Here is a 25,769-nt window from a genome sequence, read left to right as displayed (position 1 = left end):
GGCAGAGAAAGGAAAGCATAAAGACGTGTAGCCAGGAAACAGCTTGGCTATAGAGGAAAGCAGGAAAGACCCATCATGAAAGCCATAATGCACTAGTTTGCACTGATTGAGCCTTTATTATGGGCCAGGCAGTGTTCTAAGCATTTCATGTGTGTCAACTCATTTAAGTCTACAATAACCCTATAAGGTAAGTAAATTATTATCCCCATTCTGCTGTCTGAAGCACAGAGAAGTTAAATAACCCACCTGAGATCACACAGCTTAAAAGTGATGGGGGCAAGGTTTGCCTCAGGGAGTGCAGCCCAGAGCCTGCGTGTTAAACCACCAGTCTATAGTGCCTCACCTATGTCACGATGATAGACAATCAGAGTCACAGGATTTTAGGTGTCACACAGTCCAGCCTTACTTTACACATAAGGAAACAGGATTGGAATCAAGCACCTTCACTAGGATCAGAGCCAGCTCAGAGCTAGACAAACTTAAAACTCAGAGATGACACCATGGAATCAGGCTGTAAGTCTTGATTCTGAATGAGACACTCCTGTTACCTTCATAGCTTTTGACCTTGACCATGAGTCAAATCACATCATCCCTTAGAACTATTCAAAGAAAATCCACGATCTGTTCAGCTTCCATTCTGAATCCCAGACTTGACCTTCGTTTCAATAACAGCCTTTGCAGGGTCACTTTTGTGAAGAAACTGATTAGGATCTTTTGTTGCTTGCAGATTAAATAACTTGATGATGGGACAGAAGGACAGATGACTTTTGACAAAAATATCAATTTATGAATAATAATTTCTAAAACCCACCCAGGTTGCGTGACCTTGAGATTCTCAAGTGAAACCAATATGTAGGCATTGCAATCAGCCTAGAAGCAGCTCTGCATGAAGATGAATTTTCCAAGTCTTATTATGGAACGCATCTGTGCAAGGGACCAGAGAATTATTTAGGCAGAAAAGTGTGAAAGAAAGAAGAGGGGAAGCATTGCTCCTTCTCATTTATTACTATAATTGACTTGTGCTGAGATTTAGAGATCAACATTTTTTGACCTGCATTCTTACACAGAAATATTTTGAACTTTCACATGTACTCGAAATAAGCCAGTAGTGGATTTTTTATTGAAAACAGTCATTGAAAGCTTTGGTTTGCCCTTTCCAGGAGCTGACGATGCAAAGCTCTGAAGCAATTTTAACCAATCAGGTGACACCTATGTTGGACTGAGCAGGACTGAAGCCATGTTGGGACCTAGAACCATCTGGGCTATAGGCAAATTTTTAAAAGACAGTTTTTTCCTTGGCATGCATTTCTCTGAGTTCCCTCTTTTCCCATGGTTATTTGATATTTTGAACCTTGGTTATAGGGCAAGATGACATTATTTACATAAATGTAAAGTTGTTTTTCAGCCAGCCAGAAGCTGCAAACTTGCAGATTTGCACATACTATCCAGACTCTGAGATAACAGCAAAGATGGGAACAGAAGCCAGATGGAGTCTTGGCAAGACCTTGCACCTGGCTCCTTGCATAGAGCCCCCGTGGCTCACATCTTACTCCCTCCTGCTTTTCATTTCCCTCATTCCATTCCCTCAATTGCCTCTTTAAAAACCCCTGAGTAAACATGAATCTTGGAGACGGCTTTAGTCTGCCCTTTCCTTCAGGTTTACCAGAGAGACGGGTTAGTCTAACATCTCTCCTCAAGTCTCCTGAATAAAAGCTGACTTCCATTTTCACCAACATTTGATTTTTGAATGGTTTGTTTTCAAAGGCAGGCAGTCAGACCTGTGCCTAATAATACCTACAGAATAAATGTAGGTAAGTTAAATGAAAACTATTTTTTATTTTTTATTTTTTTGTCCTTTTTTGAGACCGGCCGCACCGCGCTCAGCCAGTGAGCGCCGTGAGCGCACCGGTCATCCCTATATAGGATCCGAACCCGCGGCCGGAGCGCCGCCCTCTCCCGAGTGCGCCACGGGCTCGGCCCGAAAACTATTTTTTATATTTAACCAACCTGATAGCGTATGAGAGGCACGGCACCCCAGTTAGAACATCAGTGATAAGAAACATTTCTCCAAGTCTTTGGTTTTCATTGCCACCATAGTATATATTTTTTGCTTATGAGAAAGGCATTTACCCTGGGGAAATTCTTAGGCAGAAGGAGGAAGGTTTCTCAGATATTTATAGCCAAAATATTTCAAAACATAGGTAGCTATATTTATGCTTGGTTCTTATTTTAATAAACACTAAGCATGCTGCCCACAGAGAAATTTCCAGCATCACTTTAGAAAAGAAAGATCCTTCACCTCAAATGCATGGCTTTTCTCTTTCAAAAAAGCAGGTAAAAGTTTTTAAAATATTGCAAAATATGTTATAGCCTGGAGACTTACTTAGAATTTGCCTCTTCACATCTTCTCTACACTGCTTAAAAATTAAAAATGTACTGTGAGCATGGAAGTTAATGATAGCCCCCAGGCCAACTCAGGGGGAGATTACGAAGATTACTCTGGTCTAAAAGCTTTCAGCCTGCCTCAGCCAGAAACCAAGCTCCTCTCTGATGGGTCACTGGCAGCACACCTTCAGGTGCTCCCACCAGACATGTCCTCTGTTTTGGGGGAGGTAGAAGCTGACTGAAGAATAAAAATTTGCTTTTCCTAAGCCTGTGACTCAAGAGACCATTATAAATACATAAAGTCTACTAAAATATCATCAAAATTAACAAATAAGCAGTGAGAACCCTCATACCCAGGTCTAGTGTAATTTCTCAGGTTAATCTTTTATTAGCTAGTTAAGTTTTATTTACTTAATTTTTTTTTCTTCATAACATTTATTTTAACATTATTTAAAAATTTCTAAAAATATGGTCCAGTAATTCCATTTCTGGGTATATAACCAAGAGAATTAAAAGGAGTCAAACAGATATTTGTACACCAATATTCATGGCAGCATTATTCACAATAGCTAAAAGGTGGAAACAACCCACGTGTTGTATAATACATATAAATATATTATATGTATAATATGCCCATTCAATGGAAAATTATTCTGATGTACAGCCTTAAAAAGGAAGGAAATTCTATCACATGCTACAAATGAACCTTGAAGACATTATGCTGAGTGAAATAAGCCAGACACAAAAGGACACACATTGTATGAGCCCACTTATATGAAGTATCCAGAATAGTCAAATTTACAGAGACAAACAGTAGAATGGTGATTGCCAGTGGCTGCAGGAGGGAGAGATAGGGCCTTACTGTTTAATGGATACAGAGTTTCGATTTTGCAAAATGAAGAGGGTCCTGGAGATGGATGGTGGGATGTTTTACAACAGTGTGAATGTACTTAACTGTACATTTTAAAAGATTAAAACCTTTATGTTTTATATATTTTACCACAATTTAAAAAATCTCATTTTCTTCAACGAAAATGGACACAATCTTAGTCACAAACAGGTCTCTGTGTTACTTTTTTTTTTTTTTTTTTAAACATAATGGTAGCACATGCTGCATTTAAAAGAGAACTCTTCAGGAGGCATTTTCTAAATATTTTCTGTGTCAGCCTACCTTTTCTCCATTCCTACTGTTGTTATTCAATCCACCGTTGAAGAGTACAGGGATGTTACTTTGTAGACTGTCACTCGATTGGGGTTTGTTTTGTGCTTCCTCATTATTAATACTACAGAAGAGATACTGTGTCCTTCTTAGTGAACCTTATCAGGAGGCACCTCGCTTTGGTTTGTGCCATTACAGGGGAAGTAAATTTCAGCCACTTGGTTAACATAGAGTCCAGGTTTCTCTACTGCAAAATTACCAATTTTTCTTTTGTGATTAATAAGTATGTGTAAGGAGATTCTCTGAGAAGATATATATATATATATCTTCTTCTTCTTCTTCAGACTTTTACCTTAACATTTTAACATCAAGTGATGATTTTTGCCTGGATGACTATTACTGTGATGATTAAAAAATTATTATTACTAAGTTTACTTTCATCATCTTGAGGTCTGCTGAACTAAGGAACTGGGCTGGGTCAGCAGGACTGTGTGGTGCCTCTTGTACCAGTCTCTGCCTCCTGAAGTCCTGCTTACCATCTCCAGAAAACTTAGCTTGCAGTCTTGGCAGAAGGGTAGATTCCCAAGAAGACTGTGAGAGAGATTTGGTGCCCAGGTTGATGATATCAAATACATTGAATTTGTCTCTGTGTCCACCATGTTCTGGCTCCAGAGAAATAAGAAAGTTGCTTTCTGTACTTTCTATACCTTAAACTCTATTTCAGATATCTTATCCCTGGACATGTTCAAAGGACTCCTCGGGTTTTCTTTTTCACTGCACACGTAATATAGATATACTATTTTATATACTAAAACCAAATTTGGACTCTCAACTCTGGAACTCCAATTTCTTTGGCAACTTGTTCTCTGAAATCAGTCCCAAGGTAAGGGTTATTCATAAATGCCTTGATGAGGGTGTGTGATTGAGAGGGGCTGTAGTTGGTATGACACTGTCTGGCTCTTCTACTTTGAGTCTGTTCTTCAAAGTGGTCTTTCTCATGGCCTTGGCTTGAGTCTAAAGTCTCCCTAAGGTTTGGTCTTCTCTGAAGCATGTGTCTTGCTCTCCAATTCTGAAACCAAATCCGGATTCTTGATTCTTTAGTGTTGATTTTCAAAGCAAGCTTTTGTTTGGTAGCATAACCTGGGTAAGGTTTTTGGTTGAAGACATTGAATGAGAATTTTCAATTGATCTTCTATGACTTTTGTGCAACTGCACTTGCCATTTGTTGATATGGTCTTGTTTAGAGAGGTTTCCTGAGCCATGTTGGAAAAGAATCCTGGTGTCTAAGCATTCATTGAGGACACCAAGTATTTTTCTGAGTTTATATTAGACCATCTCCTAACAATGCCTTTGATATCATTATCCCCGTTGAATAGCAAGCAAAAAGAGCAACTGATGTATAAGAACCTATCAAGACAAACAGAGGACTGGAGCCTAATAATCCAGTGATGGAATTTAGGCAAGAGCTTCACATTAAGATGTTGAAATCTGTGGATAACCTCTGGAGATGAACTGATTTCTACAACTTCCTAACCTTGGCCTGCCAAAGGCTTGCCTCTTTGATGTAACAAGAAACTTTTGGCTCATATAGAGACCTGTCACATGTGTTTCTGTGCACAGGAGGTATCCAGGCAAAGAGAATTCAATATTCAATATTAAAAAAAGCTCTTGGGGGAAAATAGAATAACAGAAGACCCCAAAAAGCCTTTCATATCTCTTAGTCCATTTGGGTTGCTATAACAAAATACTGTAAACTGAGTAGCTTATAGACAACAGAAATTTATTTCTTATAGTTCTGGAGTCTGGGAAGTTCAAGATCAAGGTACCAGCAGATTTCGGTATCTAGTGAAGGCCTGTTTTCTGGTTCATAGATGGTGCCTTCTTGCCACATGGTCACATGGTGGAAGGGGTAAGGGGTCTCTTTCATGCCTCTTTTATAAGGGCACTAATCCCATTGAGGAGGGCTTTGCCCACATTACCTAATCACCTCCTAAAGGTCTCACTGCCTAATACCATCACATTGGGGGTTAGGATTTCAAAATATGAATTTTGGAGGGACACAAACATTCAGACCGTAGCACACACTAATTGCAGTTTCTGATTTAGAGCCCACGAAAGCTCTCTCTAAACATGTACCCTCAGGCACTCACCTGTTATAAGATGTTTGCAAAAGGACTTATTTTGCAGCCAAACACTAAAAGCCACAATAAACTGTAAAGACTTTCTTTCAGGAACAACAACAAACAGCAGCCTGAGACGAGGCTTCCTATTTCCTCAGCCAGCAGAGCTCAGGGCAGGCTGAGTCCACACTGTCATTCCTGAAGGTGGGGCATGAACACAAGGGACATGGGATTTTTTTTTTTTAAAGGATTGGGCTAAAAGTCAAAAGAATTCAGTTCTAATTTCAATTCTGTCCCAACCAGTCGTTCACCTTGGCAAAGCAATGTAAGCAACTGAGTCTCAACTTCTTCTTTTGTAAAATGGAAATAGTGGTATGGCGGGAAGGAAACAAATACAAATTGATGTCAACTATGTCTACTATGTATAAACACTTTACAAAGACTATGAGTAATAACCCTACAATAAGGGTCACATTCACTTGATATTATGGATGAGGAAATGGACGTTCTGAGATAGAATAACTTGATCAAAGTCACATATTATGGAAGAGATAGAGGCAAAATTCCTAGTATGGGGGCTATAACCAAGGGCTGGCTTTTCTCATCCTACCATGTTATATTTGGAACTCCAAGGTGTCTAAGAATTATAAATTTAAAGCTTGCCTTCCAGGACATTGTGAAAGTATTTTGTTAAGGTAAACAGATAGATAAATACACACACACACACACACATATATGTGTGAGTGTGTGTGTGTATTTATATATTAACGGTTATGTTAGGGACAGTTTTGAGTGTTAAAATTCATTTTTGTTGGAAAGGAATTATAATTATTAAATATAGTTGCATAACACCCATATACACCTTACACTTTTGTAGGTTCTTAATGTCTACAAAGCTCTTTCTCGTATGTGATTTCACTTGATCCTCCTAACTACACACTATAAGGTCAGAAAGAGTTATTGCCCACGTTTTGCAGATAAGGAGTTTGTAATCAACACATCAGGGGCCCGTGTCGCCTCCCCTTGTCCTGCTTCTGATTTCAGCAGGAGCTGTGATGTGGACAGTTTCATGTGAGCTCAGACTCACCTCCTACAACCGTGCTCCTGTCACTGTCCTTGTATCCCAGGATCCCTGTTCTTGATCCACATGCCAGCAGAGCCTAGAGTGCAGGGAGGTTAGACCCTAGGGGTAACCCTCAGACAAGAGAGGAGGACAAAATCCAGTGGGCAAATGTCTTCTGTCTTTTGAATAAGCAGATATGAGAGGAATTCTGCAGGCTTCAGAAAGATCTCGATGGAATCAAGGCCCATTCAAGACCCTACTGCCTGTAGCAGTGACTTTGGTAACACGCCCTTGTATATTTTCATTCTCCCCACTCTCTCATTCCTGCTTCCAAATAAACCACCTGCACCCAAGTCCTTGTCTCAGGCTCTGCTATGGGGGGACTAAAGGCCTGGAGGCTCAGGAGCGGATGTGACTTGCACAGGGTCACACAGCTGGCAAGTAGAGGGGGCAGTGCTCCTTCCCGGACCTTCTGAATCTGAATCCAATGATTCTCTCATCTTCTACTTTTGGTTGTGCACACCAGGTTAAAAAACTGCAATTTCTACCTTTTATCAGTGTACTAGACATAGAGCAAGTTTTAAAAAATCCATGTTTGAGCACACGGGATAACTATCATTGCTGCTAGGTGTTACACAGACGAACTACTAGGCTACCCTAAAAATGTTGCATTTTTCAAAATTTTAAAGTATGACATTTTGCTTTGCTGGTATTGGCTAATTTATCTGTGTAAGTTTTGCCACAAGTTTTACAGATGAGAAATCTGCAGTTTTTGGAGTTTCAGTGTTGCACATGTAACCGGTATTAGAATTAGAATTCCAGGATTAGAATTTTTTCTATTCTAGGCATATCCCAGGCTTTGCCTACCAAATATGTTCAACAGCAGGTTTGTGGATTATCCTTAGTGAAGAGCATTGGTCTGGGGATTTGCAGTGGACATCTTTTTTTTTTTTTTTTTTCCTTAGCATCTGTTCTCCCCTTTTCTAGTAATTGCATCACAGTTTTCCTTTGAGGATCCAACCTTCTTGAACATTCACTCCATGTCCTCCAGGTCTGAATGTCTGCATGACTCACCAGTGGTTCCAGAGTTTGGAATACAACGAGTACTGACCAATCAGTGTATTCTTCCCTCCCCCATATCTCCCTCCTGCCATGTGATTGGTTCAGAGAATGGAATGGGACCCAAGCCTGGCCAATTAGAGTGAATATCAAGACTTTGCTGTGACCCTGGAGAAACAGCCACTCTCTTTCCAGTGGGTCACTAAGCTAGTAGACTGAAGGTCTTGAGTGCCTGGTGGACATTTTGCCACCATATAGGAAAAGCGTGCCAGAAAATGAAGCCAATAAAGCAGAGAGATAGATGGAGACAGAACGCTGATGTGACACAGATCTAGTCTCCCCTCAATTTAGACTCGCCACTGGACTTTGCAATCACAGGAGCCACGTTACTGCCCTGTCTTCTTTCAAACTTCTGCCACTTGCAATTCAACAAGTCCAGCCTGAAACACGCTCTGTACTCAAGCATGAAAGAGACTCAGTGCAGTATTTCCCCTCTGCAGAAACAAATGTTTCCACTACCCAAGGAATAGGCTAGGAAGTCAGGAAAAAGAAGCAGAGCTAATCAAATCTTGGCAGAATCCTTTGTCCCAGCCTCAGAGAGCCTCAGGAATGAGGTGCTCGACCAGCCTCTTTAAGAATCCATGAAGCAGCAGCCCTGAGACAAGCCCAGTCACCTGTAATGGCGAGAATACCAACTCCAGACACTGTTTCCAGATTCCTTCATCAGCCGTCACTTAAGTTCAAAATCACACTGCAGCCAGAGCTCAGAGGAAACACCTTAGACTGGCAATTCCTCTTCTTTGCCTTTGTTTTCTTTACTTTCTTTTCTTAAAATTAAACAGTAACACTGAGAACCAATGTTTTTACATCTGTAAGCTCCATAAGAACTTTTAACCATTCTTTATCCTCTGATAAGCTGAATAACAAGAACTTGAGAGGTAGATAAGAGAAAAAAGTTGAAACCAAACCAAGATGCTTGTCCCAAGGCAATATAGATGTGATGGAAACAATGGGCTGTACTTGTTTTTAAAGGGTTTTTCCCTCCCCTGAGAAAATTCATCATCAAATATTAACCCAGATATAATGTTCCAAAGCAGGAGGGCAATTTTCAAGCTTGAATTGCAGGCAGGCTTGTTGTTAATGGTGCCTCAAGGTTTTCAGAACCGAAAAGAGTGTCTGGTTGTGGGATGAAAATGGGGAAGAGATAGGTGGGGGTGGGGGTGGGGTGGACAGGTTTACCAGATGACCTACCACCAAAGTGGTGTGGGGACAGGTGCTGGCCTGAGTATAAATAGGGGCCTCCAAGCCTCTGTCTTCTCTTAAACACACATGTAGTAGAGACGACTCTCACTCCAGCCTTACATCCTGTTCAGAATATCAGAGGTCTACATATTTGGCTTTTAAATGTGACACACAAGCTTACCTGATGAATTCCACAGAATAGTACTGAATTGGGGGGCTTCCTCCACTCTCTCCAGGTTTCCAAGAGAGGGCCACCTCAGAATCAGAAACCACAATGACATGTGGCTGCTGGGGTGCTGCTGGAGGCAGGCAGGAATCTGGGTGGGACAGCAAACACAACTAGACTTGGCTGGTGGTCTCAGCTGCTGGAGAGTTTTCATACATAAAAACACATGTGCTTCCTATAACCAAAACATCTCTGCTCAAAACAGCCTCAACACCCAAACCAAACAAACACAAAAAAATAACCACAACTGGATTCACCATGTAAGGTTTGAGTGAATGAGGGTCAGTCCTCCCTTCTTCCCCCAGGACCCCTGGCTGGAAATCCACTAAATTGGGTCCTGGCCACTGACCCTGGAACAGACAATGGTGTGTACCCTTTAAAACCTCCAACCACACTCCCACTTCCTAATAACCTTTCCCCTCTGTTAGCATGTCGGAGATGACATTTACCTATAGGGAAAAATACATGCTTATTAGCATCACGGCCACTTACTCTCTTTTGTGTGTGTTTTGCCCTTTGATAATCAGAATACGAGGGTACTCCAAAGAGTTCATGGAAAGATTTGTATTATCTTTCAGTTCTATTTTTCCATGAACTGGTTTAAGCACCCTCACATGTAGCAATGGTAGGACATTTGGGAAACACACTCATGTGTAAACAAGTAGGGGTCACCCACGATCCCATCACCTCAAGTACCCACCGTTACTCTCGCTGCACCTCCCAGTCTTTGTGTATGCTGTTGCTTCTGCCTGGAAGACTTTTTCTGCTTTTTCTTCCTAGCAAAACCTTATGCATATTTTGTCATTCAGGCCAAAGACATGACTTTCTGAAACCTCCCTGAGCCTCAGGGCAGAGGAAGTGCCACAGTCCTGTGTGCTCCACAGCCCCATGCAACCGCGATGCACTGCTGTCACTCGCTTACCATTGCTCCTTCCTTCACAAAGAGTGTCTGCAAGCTGTGACCACGATCCACCCACCTTCATGCACCAGGGTCCAGCCTGCTGCCCCCTCATGAGCATTTGCTGGGTGCCCTTCGCCTATAATCTCTCCTTCCGCTCCCCCTCCTCACCTTCTTAATTCCTGCTCACCCGTCAGACCTCCACTTGGTTGTCTTCTCCTCAGGGACTACTTTCCTCATCCCTGTCTTAAGTTCCCACAGTGCTGTGAGTGGCACTTATCACAGTCTGTGATGACACACTAATTAGATAGTCTCTTAACCCTCCCGGCTAAGTTCTGAGAGGGCAGGGTCTGCACTTGCTGTGGCTCACCACTGAATCCCCACAGTCTTTACTGATGTCTGCTGAATGACAGAATGAATGCAAAACAGCCCATCACTTTACTATTATTAGTGAATTCAAACCTATTTTACCTTGGGACAGAGTGGTAACATGCCGAGGAGAGCTGAGCCGCCCTTTGCCGATCTGGCTGTAAGCTGCTACGCTCACTCGATATTCAGTGCCTGGTTTCAAATCTCTGATCACTTCCTCCTGTCAATGACCAAACAGGAAAGTGCCAACGATCAGAAGTTCTGTCTGGGCAAACCATACCATTTCCATGAAGTTTACATCTTGAGGACCCTGTGAAATTGCTTGGGACACAGATTGTTTTGCTTTGTCTGGAACTGGCCCTGTTTTAAAATTTGCTAAGAGGAAAAACACCACAACATATTTCCTAAGATTGGAGGATCCCCTTTATTGGAATCTATACGCTGCCTCAGAACTGGGACTCATTCGTACTATCAAATGTTGCTCTTAACATCTGAATTCTTTAATCAGAGTACAAGGCTGCTAAAATGCAGGCAGTGATCTGTCCCAGGGTTGGTATTCCCCAGTTCTTTCATCTGCAGATTGCAGATGCTGAGGGACTAGGTCTTGATTTGTACCCATAAAGTAGGGACTCGAATTATGGTTGCCAGATTTTAAACAACATCAGAATCACCAGAAAGGCTTCCTTAAAACAAATTGCTGAGCCTGGCCCCTAGAGTTTCTGATTTAACAGGTCTAGGGAAGGGCCTGAGAATCTGCATTTCTAAAATGTTCCTAAGTGATCCTATTGCTGCTACTGATCCAGAAACCCACTGAGAGCCACTAGGGTTGATGATGAATGTGTGTGTGAACTTCTCCTGCACAAACAGCCGTGATCAAAAAGGCCCAGCTGAAGAGGACTTGCTCCGCCTTGGGCTTTAGCAAAAGGGGTGTGTCCCCGAGGCTGCAGTGCTAACAGTAAGTGGGAGTCTGGGTCCCCTGGGTGAGAAGCAGCAGCACATTGCAGGGGAAAGGACACTGGCATCAGAGTCAACCAGTCCAATCTTGATTCTGCCACTTATTACCAGCTGTTGCCTTGAAACTGAATTCCCCACTTTTCTTCCTCTGTAAAATGGGCATGACATATAACTGTCTTGCATGATCATGTCTGTGCCATTTCATCCTTACAGCTGTCTAAGTCCAAGTCCTCGTAATTATGGCAATGGGCTCTGATGCCCCCTGCCACCAGTGCTGCCTGTACCTGCGATCTAGACTCCACGCTGCTGTGCTACAGTTACCTTCCGAAATCCCAAAGCTGAGCATATCACTTTCCACTTTAAAATCCCCTTCGAATAGCATCTTTGTGTCCCCCTCCATATCCTCCTAGCATCACCCTGTGCCACCTCTCCTCCACGCATTCCACATTCCAGTCATACTTAGGAACTTGGCAGGGCTCGAATTTCTGCCACTCAATTCCTTGCCTCTGGGCCTTTGAACCTGCCGCACCCTCTATGGGAAATGCCCTTCTCCCTGCTCTTGCCTGCTCACCCCTGCCCATCCTTCATGACTCAGTTCAGCTGAGACGTTACCTCATTCCCCTGAGCCCAGCCCCCAGTCTGGTTAGTGCCCCTCCTCTCTGCTTCCCTGGAGTCCTCGGTGCACCTCTGTCTTAGGCCACTCACTTTATCTTGTAAGTGCCTGTTTATATGTCATCTTCTCCCCACCCACCTGAGGGCAGGAAGCGAGTTCTCATCCTCTAATGTCCCCAAAGCTTAGCACAGTATTAGCAGACATATGGCAAATGCTCATGCAATGCTTTTTGATGAATGAATAAACGATCTAGTGAATGAACGAAGGGGAGAAATCAAGCCATGTCCCATATTAACAGATGATCTCATCAGGAAACCAGCTTCTACTACTGACCCGTCCACCCTGATTAACAGCATTGGTATCCCTGTCCCAAGCCCTGCAGTTAGGAACTGCAGGGACAGGGCTGGCTTCCTCATGCCACCTCCCTCCAGCCACCGCCACCACGCCTTTCAGACCTGTTCCCTCCTTCCATTCCCACTTCAGTGTCCTAGCTTAGGCCCCTATGACTCCTTACCTAGGCTACTTCTAATGCCTCCTGGAGGGTGTCTGTCTCCAATCTGCCCCTCTCTCCCTCTCACCACCCCTGCATCCTACATGCGGCTTCACAAGGCGTCTCTGCTGAACACTTGCACCTGTTTTAACGCCCCCCCCTCCTGCTTTACTTCCCTGCATCCCCGCATCCTAGTTCTGTCTGCCATCCCTGGGTCTCACGTCAAGCTGGGTGCTTAAGAGACTGGAGGCAGCAGGTGGACCCAAGACCAGTGTTCTCACTCCTGGCCCCACTGCCTCTCCAGGCCTTTCCCAGGAAGCAGAAACACACCTTCAGACCAACTGAATGCTCTCACAGCCTTTTGCTTTAGGCTCCTTTTCTCCTGGGGAGTCATTATGCTGTATGCAGTATGGGGTGGTGATGTGGTTTCATACATAGATTATTGTATCTATTAACTATGAGCCAATACCAAATCCAGCTACCATTAACTACCACTTAAGGCGTGTTTTCTCTGCTCCAGGAACAATGGATCCTTGCACACAAAGCACTATCTAATTCTTCCTTCAGCTCTGTGGGGTAGATACTACTCTTACTTTCATTCACAGAGAAGAAAACTGATAATCTGAAAAGTTCACGAGTTCCTCAAGGACATATATTTCGTAAAAGGCAAAGTGGAGACGTGAACCCTGCTCAGTTTGATTCCAAGGCCCGAGTTCTAATGAATAATACATGTGTGAAAAATATTAAGTAATGTTTAAATCAACAAAAAAATACTTATCGTAAGCATCAAACACCAGCTTATTATTACTTTACCTATGAACATGGAAGTTAATGTATCAGAAATTTAAATGTTACCACTAAAAACCAAGAAAAATTATCTTTGTAGAAGTTCCATGTATCAATTAAAAACTACTTAAATTCTTTATTAGATATGGAAGATAAGTTCTACCTTTAGCCTGGGTGCTTCTGAGAGATAGAGGGTGACCCTCTCAGAGCCAACTGTTTCCAGTCTGTGTTTTTTCATGTGCTGACATGCTGGCAAGTTGGCATAAGAGTGTGAGGGTCAGCTGGCGGGTCAGCTCAATCGGTTAGAGCACGGTGTTATAACAACAAAGTAAAGGGTTCGGATCCCTGTACCAGCCAGCCGCCAAAAACCAAAAACCAAAACAAAACAACGTGAGGGGTCATGGGGACTGAGTGGTTGGGGCCATGAAAAGAGGGGCTGGATTCAGTGATTAAACCTTCACTTCCTCCTCTGACATCTCTCTTTCCAAATGGAATCCCTCCTATCCTGACTTACAATAACCCTTGCAATTCATAGTAAAGTAGCACACAGTTCCACAAATCTTCGTATTTCTGTCCTTAAATGTCTTATGACCACCACCTCAGCCTTGTATCAAACTAGAAAAGATGATGAATATACTCTTTCAGAAGTAGAAAAAAATAGTGTTTTGCTTTATTTGGTTGCCTTGTGAAAGTTTGAAAACAAGTCAAGATGTTTGTCTCTTGGGCTTTATTTCTATACAGATGGTGAGAAACAGTGAGAGAGATTGCTTTCTTGGAGTAGAGGCCAGAGTGAATTCAGCAGCCTCCCCCGGGCCCCTCTCCCACCTTTTTGGAGGGGGGGGGGAAAGTTGGGCACTTTGCTGCCCTGCTTTGTGTCTGTCTAGCCCTTTCTGAAAGGCAAAACCCTTTCTAAACGTTGCCTCTGTTGTCTTCTCAACAGCACTGGTGCTGTCATGCGATCAGCGAATTTACATCTGTAGAAGAGGAAAGCAAGCCTGGTCATTTCACTGAGCCCAGAGAAAGCTCGAGCAAGTGTGAACCAAGTGAGCTATTCCCCAGGACTCTTGCCTTCTACACAGACCACCAGGAACAACAAACTTTCATCTCATGATTGGTGTAATCATAATAGTTTGCACTTGTAGAGCATTTTGAAATGTGTAAAATCTTTGTACACCGTTGCCTAATTTCATCTTCAAACAGCCCTAAGAGGTTGATCCTATTATCCACATTTTACAGATGGTGAAAGTAGATCCAGAGAGTTTATATAACTGTCCTGGGGGGCAACAGCGGGTCCGATTTCCCTGATGAAACATGCCTCAACTTATGTTTCCAGTCGCCCGACTCCCAGATGGAGCACATCTAATTCTCAGGCTAGTACCTTGTTTTCAGATGTCCAGCTGCCTTTCCCATGTCTCCTGCACCAGTCCCATTCCTACCATTCACAGTCTGTGACCTGGATGATGTCCCCTAGTATCCACTCTCTCCTTTCTCATAACAGAATCCTCACATTTCAGTTGGGCAATGGCCACTCGAAGACTACATTTCCCAGCCTCCCTTCCAAGTAGGTGTGGCACGTGACTAGATTCTGTCCAATAGGATGTGAGTGAAACTGCTGAGGCCAATTTCTGAGTTATCTCTTAAAAGCAAGGAGTGTGCTCCCTCCCCTTGTCCTAAAATGTGGATGTGGCAGTGAGCCATTTTGGACCATGGGGAGTAGGGTGCAAGGAGTTGACAGAATGGCGGGATGGATGGAGCCTGGGTCTCTGACTGGAGGAAACCACCAGTAACATGAGGGAAACCTAAATGCACATCTTGTTAGAATCACTGTTATTTTGGGTTTCTGGACTGCTAGGCTTATGTGCTAATACATGACTATATGCAATGTACAAAAACAACCTGGGTAGCCACGTTAGAGAAGCCCCGGAAAAGATGGGCCTATTCTTTACTAAATATCTTTCACTTTGCATTGATGAAACCACGTTGAATGGCTCTGAAACTAAGTCTCTGCCCTGATTTCAGACCTTATCTTTACTCTCTTACATACTGCTCTTTTCTTCTACTGCTAGAAATCCAGATCGCTGTTTCCAGAAATGAAGCTAGAGATTGTCTTATTCCCTAGTCCAGACAACCACAGCTGAGAGGAAGCATGAAGCAGGTGTAGCACTGGACTAGGAGCCAAGAGACCCAATTTCTGCTACCAAACTAGCATCACTGGATGGAAGGCACCAGAAAGATAGAAAAGTGCCTTCTCTCAAGCATCCTTTCTCCGATGGCCCTTAAGAAGGCTGTGCAGAGCAGAGTGGAGGGAGGAGGTGTAGAGATTCCTATTCCAAGTGGTCACAAAACGTCAGAGAGCATTTCCACGGGCTGCAGCAGGGCCAGCATGGGCAGCACAGGCTCTGGGGACTGGACAAATCTTCCTCGTGTGGATCTGTTCTGTGTATTGCAGGAAAGTCAGCATCCCCGATGCTTGTTAAACACTTGATTAAAATGCCCACACATACCTCCAAATGCCCCCTAGGGGACAAAGGTGCCCCCACTTGGGAACCATAGCTAGTCCATGGCTTCATTTTAGAGTCAAAAAGAGATTCAGGGAAGCACAGTAACTTTGCCCAAGGTCACCTTTGCTCTGATGACAGAGCAGGGACTAGATGTAAATCTTCTGATTCCTGGCTAAGTTTTCTCTCTCTAACCTTGGATAAGACCCAAATAGAATCACTGTTCTGAGTCAACCAGATCAGTGGACTCCTAAGCAGGGTGGTGGTGCATCTCTGGGGAGAGCAAGACAACCTACGGAGATGCCAAGAACTTCCTATTTCTGTTTTATCTCCTCCTTTAAATTCCTGCAGGGTTGTATAGTGTACATAATATATTACTGCAGTAGCATATGTATAATTTATAAATACATAAATATACATATATTGGTGCATGTTCAAATATTTGTTAACTGATGGTATGCATGGTCAAAAAGTGTGGAGAGCGCCAGTCTAAGCATCCTTTCCTAACTCTAAAAAACTACGAAATTGCCCTGATTTGTTTCACTATTTTGTTTTCTAGGATGTTCTTTTGCAGTATGTTCTTCTAAGAAAAAGATAAGGTGGGTATGAAATGCTAACCAAATCGGAAGCCTCTAGAAGGCAGATTATCAAACAAAACATCAGAATTCCACATTAACGGTCAGATTATTTTGGTTATTTTATCATTTAAATCAGACTAACCATTTGTCAACCCATTCCCCTGCCTGGCATTTAATCCAGAAAATCAAATCAAATCTTTTTAGATAATCAGTCCTGTCTTATTGAAAAGACAATCCAGAATCATTAGAGTAAGGTGGGGGTGGGGGTGGGGATGGGGGACTACCCCAGAGTGCTGCTCACTAGTTTAAATACATTCTCTCCTTTCCAATCTGTTTTACCTAGTCTTAGAACAGAGCTTAAATTACTTCAGCCTTTAAAGATGTTCCCCTTAATCTTTCTCTGCCATGTGAGAGGAAGCAGCACACACAAGGATCAAAGCAGCTTCTTTCTAAATGATTAAAATTTCACCTTGTATGCTGGGCAGTCCCCGCTTACAACAGAACTAAGCACTCTCCACTGGGCCTTAATCAATACAAGGGAGATGCAGGAAAATCAATATCGTAATGAAAAGAGACCCCTCCTGAATCCTGGGCTGGAGATTAAGCAGTTATATCCAGACAACTTGGTAGTAGTAGGTCACACAGACATCACTGTTTTCCTCGAAAATGTGAAATATTCCACTGTGCCCCTGTGAGCTTGCTGCAGAGCCCTGGAGCACCCTGGCACTCAGTTTGGGAACCACGGATACAGATTATTAGAATCCCCGTTTTGTTGATGAGGAAACCAAGACCCAGTAAAGTTGCCTGGTGGGATTGCTGAAATGCAGGAATCTGAATGCATCTGAAAAGTTGTTTAACTTTTCTAAGACATACTTACAAAAATCGCCTGATGATCAGGTTGTCCCTGGAGAGGAGAAAAAACAGAAGCAACATGAAGGTAAAAGAAAATTTGCAGGACTGAAATAAAGTCATAGAGCAGCTGCCTCTTCTGCTATGTACAGCCAAGGCAGCAACACACATCTTTGCAACATGAATGGTTCTGACCACTTACTAAATCGTCCTCTGTGCCAGGTATCATTCATGCTGAGGGCTCTACAACAATCACCCCATTAAATACTCACAACATCCTTACCCTGTGGGATGAAATGATATGGTACAGAGTTGCCCAGCTGGTTTGTTGAAATGCAGGAATCTGGATCCAGCACGTTTCAATTCTGCTATACCAGACTCCCCCCATCTGTTGCTGACTCTGCCTTTATGTCTAGTCATTACTCCCTCTCTCCATCCCATATAGTCCCCAGCTCTCCCTGCCCAAACAAGCACACACAGCCATGCATGCACACACAGCCATGCATGCACACACAGCCATGCATGCACACATGCGTACTCATTCCTTGGGTGCAAGCCACTCCCTCCAGCTGGGACACCTCTCCTCAAGTCTACCTTTCCAGACAGTTCCATGCTTCAATCCCTAGCTTCAATCCCACGTTTTACACCTCCTGACCACATCTTCCACTCGTTTTTCACCCTCCTCAAACCCCATCCATCAATTAAAAGGTGTGTTAATGATATCCAGTCTTATGTTGCTGTCTCATTGATTGGTGTGAATGTGGTTTTCCCAACAAGAATGAATGCTGCCCAAACAGGGACTGTGTGTTTTCTTGCGCTGGTCATATAGAGTAGCCACTATGCAAGTTTGTTGAAATCAGCAAGATGATCAAAAGCTAAAATCTAGATGTAGATAATGGAGAGAGAATTTTTAACATAAAAGTCATCAGGAATGATAACCAGCAACTACATAGCTTTTTACATTTTATCAGAGGCTTTTACACATACGATTCCATTTGGACCTCACAATGGTATAATTATTATTCCTCTCTCATGGAAAAAAGGTGAGGCTTAGACAAATTAAGTGACTTTGGCCAAAGTTACCCAACCTGTAAATGGAGGCAGCAGGGGGTACTAAGCCAGAGGCCCAGGATATTGGTCTCCCTCCCAGCCCTCTGTTTTATGTTTGGACTGCAGTGACCTTCACAAGGATGCCAGTTTTCAGCCAGGTTCCATGTGATAGGCAGGATCTCAATTTCAGAGGCACTGTCCTCTCTCCAAGGCATCACCAGCACATCAATAACTGGACTGTGTTCCCGGCAGAGCCCTGAGCCCTGAAGGAGACAAGGCTGGGATGGCTGGGGACACTGCTAGGAATGATGTGGCCCCTTGGTGGAGTCAATGGGATTGTTTAAAGTTCCAGGGCTGTCAAAGGGAAAGAAAATCTCAACTCGTGGTTTCCTAGATAGGGGCAACCCAGTCTCCCCCTCTTATGATAGAGTAAACCGCAGAGACTGGGGCTGAGGGCTTCTGAGGCTAATAAGGGGTGCTTAAGCAAAAGTCTATTTTGAGATTAAAAGCATGTCATGCAACATAAAAGCAAGCTGAACACGTGCTTCTCTTCTTTTTGATTCATGAGAGCTTTGGTGGAACCAGCAAGGGCAGGGACTCAGATGTCAGGGAGCCCTGGGTTTACAGCTGATGTTGTTACTAATGTATGATTCAGGGAAAGTCACTTCACCTCTCTGAGTCCTGGCATCCTCATCAATACAATGAGGTCATAGGACAGTTGTGAAGATGAAATGGAAAAACAAATGTGACGCATGAGGGTCAGTGCTTGGCAGGTAACAGACACCCAGTAAGCAATAGCTGCTTATATTGGATGACAAGTAGGTTTCAAATTATGTGTTGCCCCTAGCGGGCACTTATTAAATATGAGTTACAAACATTACCACCACTACCAGCAGCACCACTATAACAGTATTATGGGCACTGGTGCCAACTCCATGTGGAGCAATTCAAAAGGCTCCAGCCTGGAGAAAACAGTAGTAAGTGGGGAAGGATGAGGAGAGTGAACGAAGAGGAAACAGAAGATGTCTGAGGCAGAAAATTCACTCAGAGAGACCTTGACAGAAATTCACGAGGAGCCAACAGCTGGCCAGTAGCAGGACACGGTGCTGGGCTTCCAAAAAAATAAACAACTTGGACTGTTTAAACACACATTTCAAATTACATCATTTTCTTCTGCATTGTGTCTCCAGGCAGTTGGGAAGATACAAGAGTGTCATATGTATTTATAAAGCTTTATTGAGATTTCAAAAAAAAATCAGAACTGAACTTCATGAGGAAAAGAAGGGGTAGAAAAGGTGGCTGTAAGGTGGCTGTTTTCTTGCATGATAAAATAGGGCTGAGTCCAGGATGGGCTGTTTTCAGCAGGAGTTGTCAGATGCCTGCCTTTCCAGAGGGATAGCGGGCATGTTACAGAGGTAATGTGACATGCAAGACACTTGGAAACTCTAAAGGACAACACAAGCCCTAGTTATTATTACACAGACAACAGCACACACACCAAATTAGCAATCTGCCCGAATATCCCTGAAATCCCAAGCACCGTGTGCTTCTGGTGACTGCTGGTAGGGGCCACTGACCATGGCTGGGGCGTCCTGGCTGAGAGGCACACTATGCGACCGCTCCTGCAGTGCTTTATCCACGCCCACCTCAGAGTAAAAGACCTTGAAAAGAAGCAGACATCGGGTGAGAGCAGATCGTACTTGTCCTCTGCAATCAAACGTTCTGATCGCACTGACACCAGCAGTGGGTTCTGAGGTGCGTCACCTCACCTCACACACACCAGTTCTGTGGGAGCAAACATCGGAGTACCTGGCGGGGTTGCAAACTCAGAAGCCTGCAGAGGCCAGGAGGAAGACGCCTATCAGTGCGGTGGGATGACAGGGCTCCTCCCGGCTCCTCCTGTTTCTCCCCGAATCTTGACCCTCCCAGGTAGTCTTTCATCTTCCATTTTTGATACCACATAAGTCTAGAAATATATTTCTCTACTTTAAGAAGACAACAAGACAAGGGCCATGATCCATGGCTACTGTCCCTTGGTGACACGGAGACAGTAGTGAGTGGTGGGATTGGGGTGTTATGGAGGGGCTTATGCCCCACCTAAAATGGGCAGCTCAGCCCACTGGGCTTGGTGCCCCAGAGGAATGTGGACCCAGTGTGGCCAGCTCTCCCAGCAGCCCAGACATTTCAGAACTCCAAATGTTTACCTGAAATGCCCTGGCTTCTGAAAATTGATTCATTTCTAAAAACACAGTTCAAAGAAACTATTTTAGTAAACTCAAATTAGCCCAGTTTGTAGCCTCTGATAGGTAAGAGCACATTCTCTGTGCCTTCCTCACTTTGCCTGTCCACCCCTCTACACTAATTCAGATTTCACATTATTTTGTAGCTGTTGACAACATTTCACAGTGATTCCCTATCATTTCCCATATTTCTGCTTTATTCTCCAAATTTGACTACAGGCAATTGGATAGCAGGAACCATGTCTTCTACTTGGTTTATGTTTTTCCATTGCTGAACAGAGAAAGGACTGGATAGATCCTAATTCAGATAGGATGCTTGGGGCACTTAAAAATACCCTTAAAGGGAAACATTTCTTCTAGTTTTACGGAAGGAGAATAGGGCAGTTATTAATATGGGAGGGCTGATATAAGAAGGCCATATACAGATAAAGCAAGGATGGGAAGGATGCACAGGCACCCACACACCCGCTGCAGAAATCCCGAGCCCACGTACTCACAGTGTACCCCATGATGGGGCTCCCAGGATGCCTTGGCATTTTCCACCGGATACTGAAAGCTGTACAGTTCAATGCGCCCAGCATGATGTGAAGAGGAGGCCCTACCCTGCCTGCCCCCAAACAAAAGAGATGGCGTTAGAAGCTCCACGCGTCCAACCTTGAATATACTTACACAAGATCTTAGAGCATGTCCTTACAGAATTACTGAAAAATAAATCTGCGGGCCAGAAATGCAGCCTGATATGCCACACCTGTCTCAGCTGACCTCACCAGAACTTTGCTATCCTCTCCCAGCCTGGCACTGCTAGAGAAATCAGCCCAACCGTTGCCCTCTGCTCTTTCTCTAACTTCTCATAGGTCAGGGGCCAGCAAAAGGAGCCTCAGGGTAGCACAGACCGAGCACTTAGGACTCCACTCGAGGAGTCGGGAATGTATTAAAGCAAGGTGATGAATGTTTATTTACTCAGTAAGGTCTATGTTTTATATATGTTATATAGATATGTTTGCTTATATAGGCAGTATATTCTTATCAGGGAACTTTTTGAAAATATGGTTAAGGATAAAATGGGGTTTACAATTTTCAAATGTTTTACTATCTACTTATCTTAAATAATTTTATGATTATAAATAATAAATTTAGTAATTATAAAGCAACATACATAGATTGCCAACATTTAGAAAATACCAAAAAAATATATATATATATAATTCTACCATTCAGAAATGAGTCCTATCGGCATTTTGGTATATACCTCCTTTTGGTCACATGCAATTTTTTTTAAAAAGGTTGTTTCATTCAGTCTGTGTGTTTGTGTGCAAAATTTGTATTCTTTATTATCGTTATGTCTATACTATATAATGATTATGTGTCTATACTCACGTATATTCATAATTTTAAATTGTTATTTTACTTAATAGTATATAGATATTTATAGTATATACAGCATATTTAACTGTCATTGAAATCATTATTTTTAATGGCTATAAATGCTTCCATATAACATATATGCCATAAAAAACAGTGTTTGTCAGTCCACTAATTGTTATGCACTTAATTCGTGGCCAATATTTTGCTATTTTAAATAATGATCCATGAGGCCATGAACCAGGTCTGTCCCGCTCAAAGTACAGAGACTAGTAAACAATAAGAGTTGAACAAACATTCCTTAAGTGAATGAATGTTCTGCAATTTGATTTTACACTTTCTAATATGTCCTGATGAGCTTTTTTTTTAACTACTGAATATAATTCTCCAGCATATCAGTTAGGATAGTTTGCAATTCACAAAGATCTAATGTTTCTATTTGTTGGACTGCTGCTGGGGCCTCTCATCAATGTTTTTGCCAACAAACCCAACGTCTTTCTGACGGACCAAGTAATACAGGCTCAATGCTGTCACGTAGCGAGAACTGTGAGGCCAGGAAGCAGCTCCCACGTGCTCCACAGGCACCTACAACTGTCACCACTCAGGGATTTAATGTTCAGTGATCTTTCTAGCTCTGCCTTGGTTCAAGATTTAAAGTTCCGTCTGATTGGCCAAACTTAGGCCACGTGACTTACTCTTGGCTCAACCAAGGGGCAGGAGAGGAAAGGTCAATTCTTTCTGGTTTCCAAACTAGGAAATGACGTGATAAGGGGATTCCTGGAAGCTGTTCTTCTTCCAAGCCTATCCACAGTAAAGAAGGCACCCAAGAGGAGGATAGGATCAGAGGCAAAGGGTAGTGAGAAGTCAGATAGCCAAAAACTCTGCCGTACAGAGTATGCATGTACATTAACCATCCCTCCACTGATTGACATTTATGTTGTTTCCAAAATCTCACTGTTAAAAATGCTGAAAGAACATCTGTTTATGTGCCTTTTTGTGTACGTGTGCAGGTATTTCTAGGATGGATACCTATAAAAATTATGGGATCTATACAAGGGTACTTCAAAAAGTTCATGGAAAAATAGAATTAAAAGGTAATACTAATCTTTTCATGAACTTTTTGAAGTACCCTCATACGTTTTAATTTTTACCAGCTACTAGCTCCCAAAAAGATTAAAAGAATGAATCTTTAAGAACATTCAATTATTTGGGGGAAGGTAAAGTCCTAAAGCAGAATTCCTGTATTAAGACAGTTCCTCAGACTTGGCACTACTGATATTTTGGGCTGGATAGTTTTTAGCAGGTGCTGTCCTTCTGAGCAGCATCCCTGGTCTCTACCCACTAGATGACAGTAGCACTCCCCAACCCAGCTGTGAAAAATAAGATCTGCAGACATTGCCAAATGTGCCCCCAGTTGAAAACCATTAACTTAAGAGAATGAATATTTTAAAGGCTTCTCATAAATATAATCAAACTTACATCTAGAAAATTAACCAATTTAGAAGCTTATGGTGGTGTACGAGAATGTCAGGTAAGAGTAACACAACCTCACCAGCTCTGCGTATTACCACTTAAAAATTTCTGCTCTGCAAAAGACACTGTCAAGAGAGTAAAAAGAAAAGCCACAGGCTTTGGAGAAAATACTTGCAAAAGATATATCTCATAAAAAGCTATTATCCAAGATACATAAATGTTATAGACTGAATGTTTGTGTCCCCCTAAAATTCATATGTTGAAATCTTATCCCCAGTGAAATGGCATTTGGAGATGGGGTCTTTGGAAGGTGATTAAGTTATAATCTAGGTGGCATCTTCATGAATGGGATTAGTGTCCATATAAAAAAGACCACAGAGAGCTCTCCCTTCCCTTCTGCTATATGAGGACACAGTGAGAAGATGGCCATCTACAAACCAGGAAGTGGGCCTTCACCAGACACCAAATCTGTCAGTGCCTTGGTTTTGGACTTCTCAGCCTCCAGAACTGTGACAAATAAATTTCTGTTGTTCATAAGCCACCTAGTTTACAGTATTTTGCTACAGCAGTTCAACAAACTGAGACCAAAAAAAATCTTAAAATTCATCAATAAGGAAAAAAAAAAAACTGATTAAAAAATGGCCAAAGAACTTATCAGACACCTCACCAAAGAAAATATACAGATGGCAAGTAATCACATGAAATGATGCTCCACATCATATGTCATCAGGGGAATGCAAATTAAAACAACAATGAGAGATCAGCACACACCTATTAGAATGGACAAAGTCTACAACACTGCTCACACCAAATGCTGACAAGGATGTGCAGCAACGAAACTGTCATACATCACTGGTGGGAATGCAACATGGTACAGCCACTTTGAAAGAGAGTTTGGCAGTTTCTTACTAACTAAAATTCTTACCATATGATCCAGCATTTGTACCCTTGGTATTTACCAAAAGATGTCAAAAACTTATGTCTACTCAAAAACCAGCACGTAGATATTCAAAACAGTTTTATTTATAATTGTCCAAACTTGGGAGTAACCACGAAGTCCCCCAGTAGGTGAATGGATACATAAACTCTGGTACATCCAGACAATGGAATATTATTCAGCACTAAAAAAGGATGAGCTATCAAGCTATAAAAAGATATGGAAGAAATTTAAATGTTTATTATTAAATGAAAAAAAGACAATCTGAAAAGGATACAAACTGTATGATTCCAACTGTATGACATTCTGGAAAAGGCAAAACTATGGAGAACAGTAAAAATATCAGTGGTGGCCGTGGATTAGGGGGTAGAGAAGGATGAACAAACAGAGCTCAGAAGATTTTCAGGGCAGTGAAACTATGGTGTATGTTACTATAATGGTGGACACATGTCATTATACATTTGTACAAACCCATAGAATGCACAACACCAAGAACAAACCCTAATGTAAACTGTGGACTCTGGGATAATGATGTGTCAAGGTAGATTCTCAATTGTAACAAATGTACCACTCTGGTTGGGGATGTTGATAAAGGGGGAGGCTATGTATGTGTGCAGAGAGGGGGTACCTGGGAAATCTTTGTACCTTCTTCTCAATTTTGTTACGAATCTAAAACAGCTTTTAAAAAAAGAGTCTTTTAAAAACTTCACAAATTTGCTAAGAAAAAAGTTGAATATTTTAATTTTTTTGGCTACTTCCTCTATTCATGGGTTTTGCACATTTTTCAATTAGATTGTTAATTTTTTTCTCATTGATTTATAAAAACTCTTGAAATGTTAAGGATCTGCATCATTCACTTATATTTTTTCCATGTAGTTTCATGTTTGGCTTCTCCTATATAACTGCATGCTACTGATCGGCTTTATTACTAAGTTAGGAGGTCTATGCTAACACAACCTCAAAGGTGACCGGAAAGTGGGAAGAAAGGGAGTGGAAATGATTTATCAGTCCTTCTCAGAACCATAAAATAACTAGTCAGCACAACTTCATCCTTAGTCTTAGGAATATTTCTTGCTCCCTGTGCTCTGGGGAAAATTACAACTGATGCAGGCACGCTACTTGAGTCAATAAGAGGAGAACCTTATTACATATACAGTCCTTGTTTCTCTTGCATGTCTGCAATGGTTCAGTTCAAAGAATACAAAACACTCTAGGTATTTTAAGCAGAAAGGTGGCCATGGAGATTGGTAGAAAGCCTAGAGAAATGGATTTCAGGAGTCTTCATTGGCTCTATTTTATAGATAGATAAACAGAGAGAGGAGGAGAGTGCACATTATGGTGGTGACTTAGCATCAGGTGGCCTCTGCCTTCACCCTCCCCACTGCCATTACTGCTGCCACAACTGCCTCCAGACACCC

At 42.4% G+C, this 25,769-nt stretch overlaps 1 pseudogene; it reads right to left on the bottom strand.

The window, feature by feature from the left end:
* LOC103596196 overlaps nucleotides 1-25,769 on the bottom strand; it is a 105,274-nt pseudogene that overhangs the window by 14,052 nt on the left and 65,453 nt on the right.

The sequence above is a fragment of the Galeopterus variegatus genome, unplaced genomic scaffold (assembly GCF_000696425.1).
Source record: "Galeopterus variegatus unplaced genomic scaffold, G_variegatus-3.0.2 Scaffold81, whole genome shotgun sequence".
NCBI lineage: Eukaryota > Metazoa > Chordata > Mammalia > Dermoptera > Cynocephalidae > Galeopterus > Galeopterus variegatus.
Note: the sequence above shows the minus strand (reverse complement) of the source record. Positions and strands in the feature narration are given on the sequence as shown.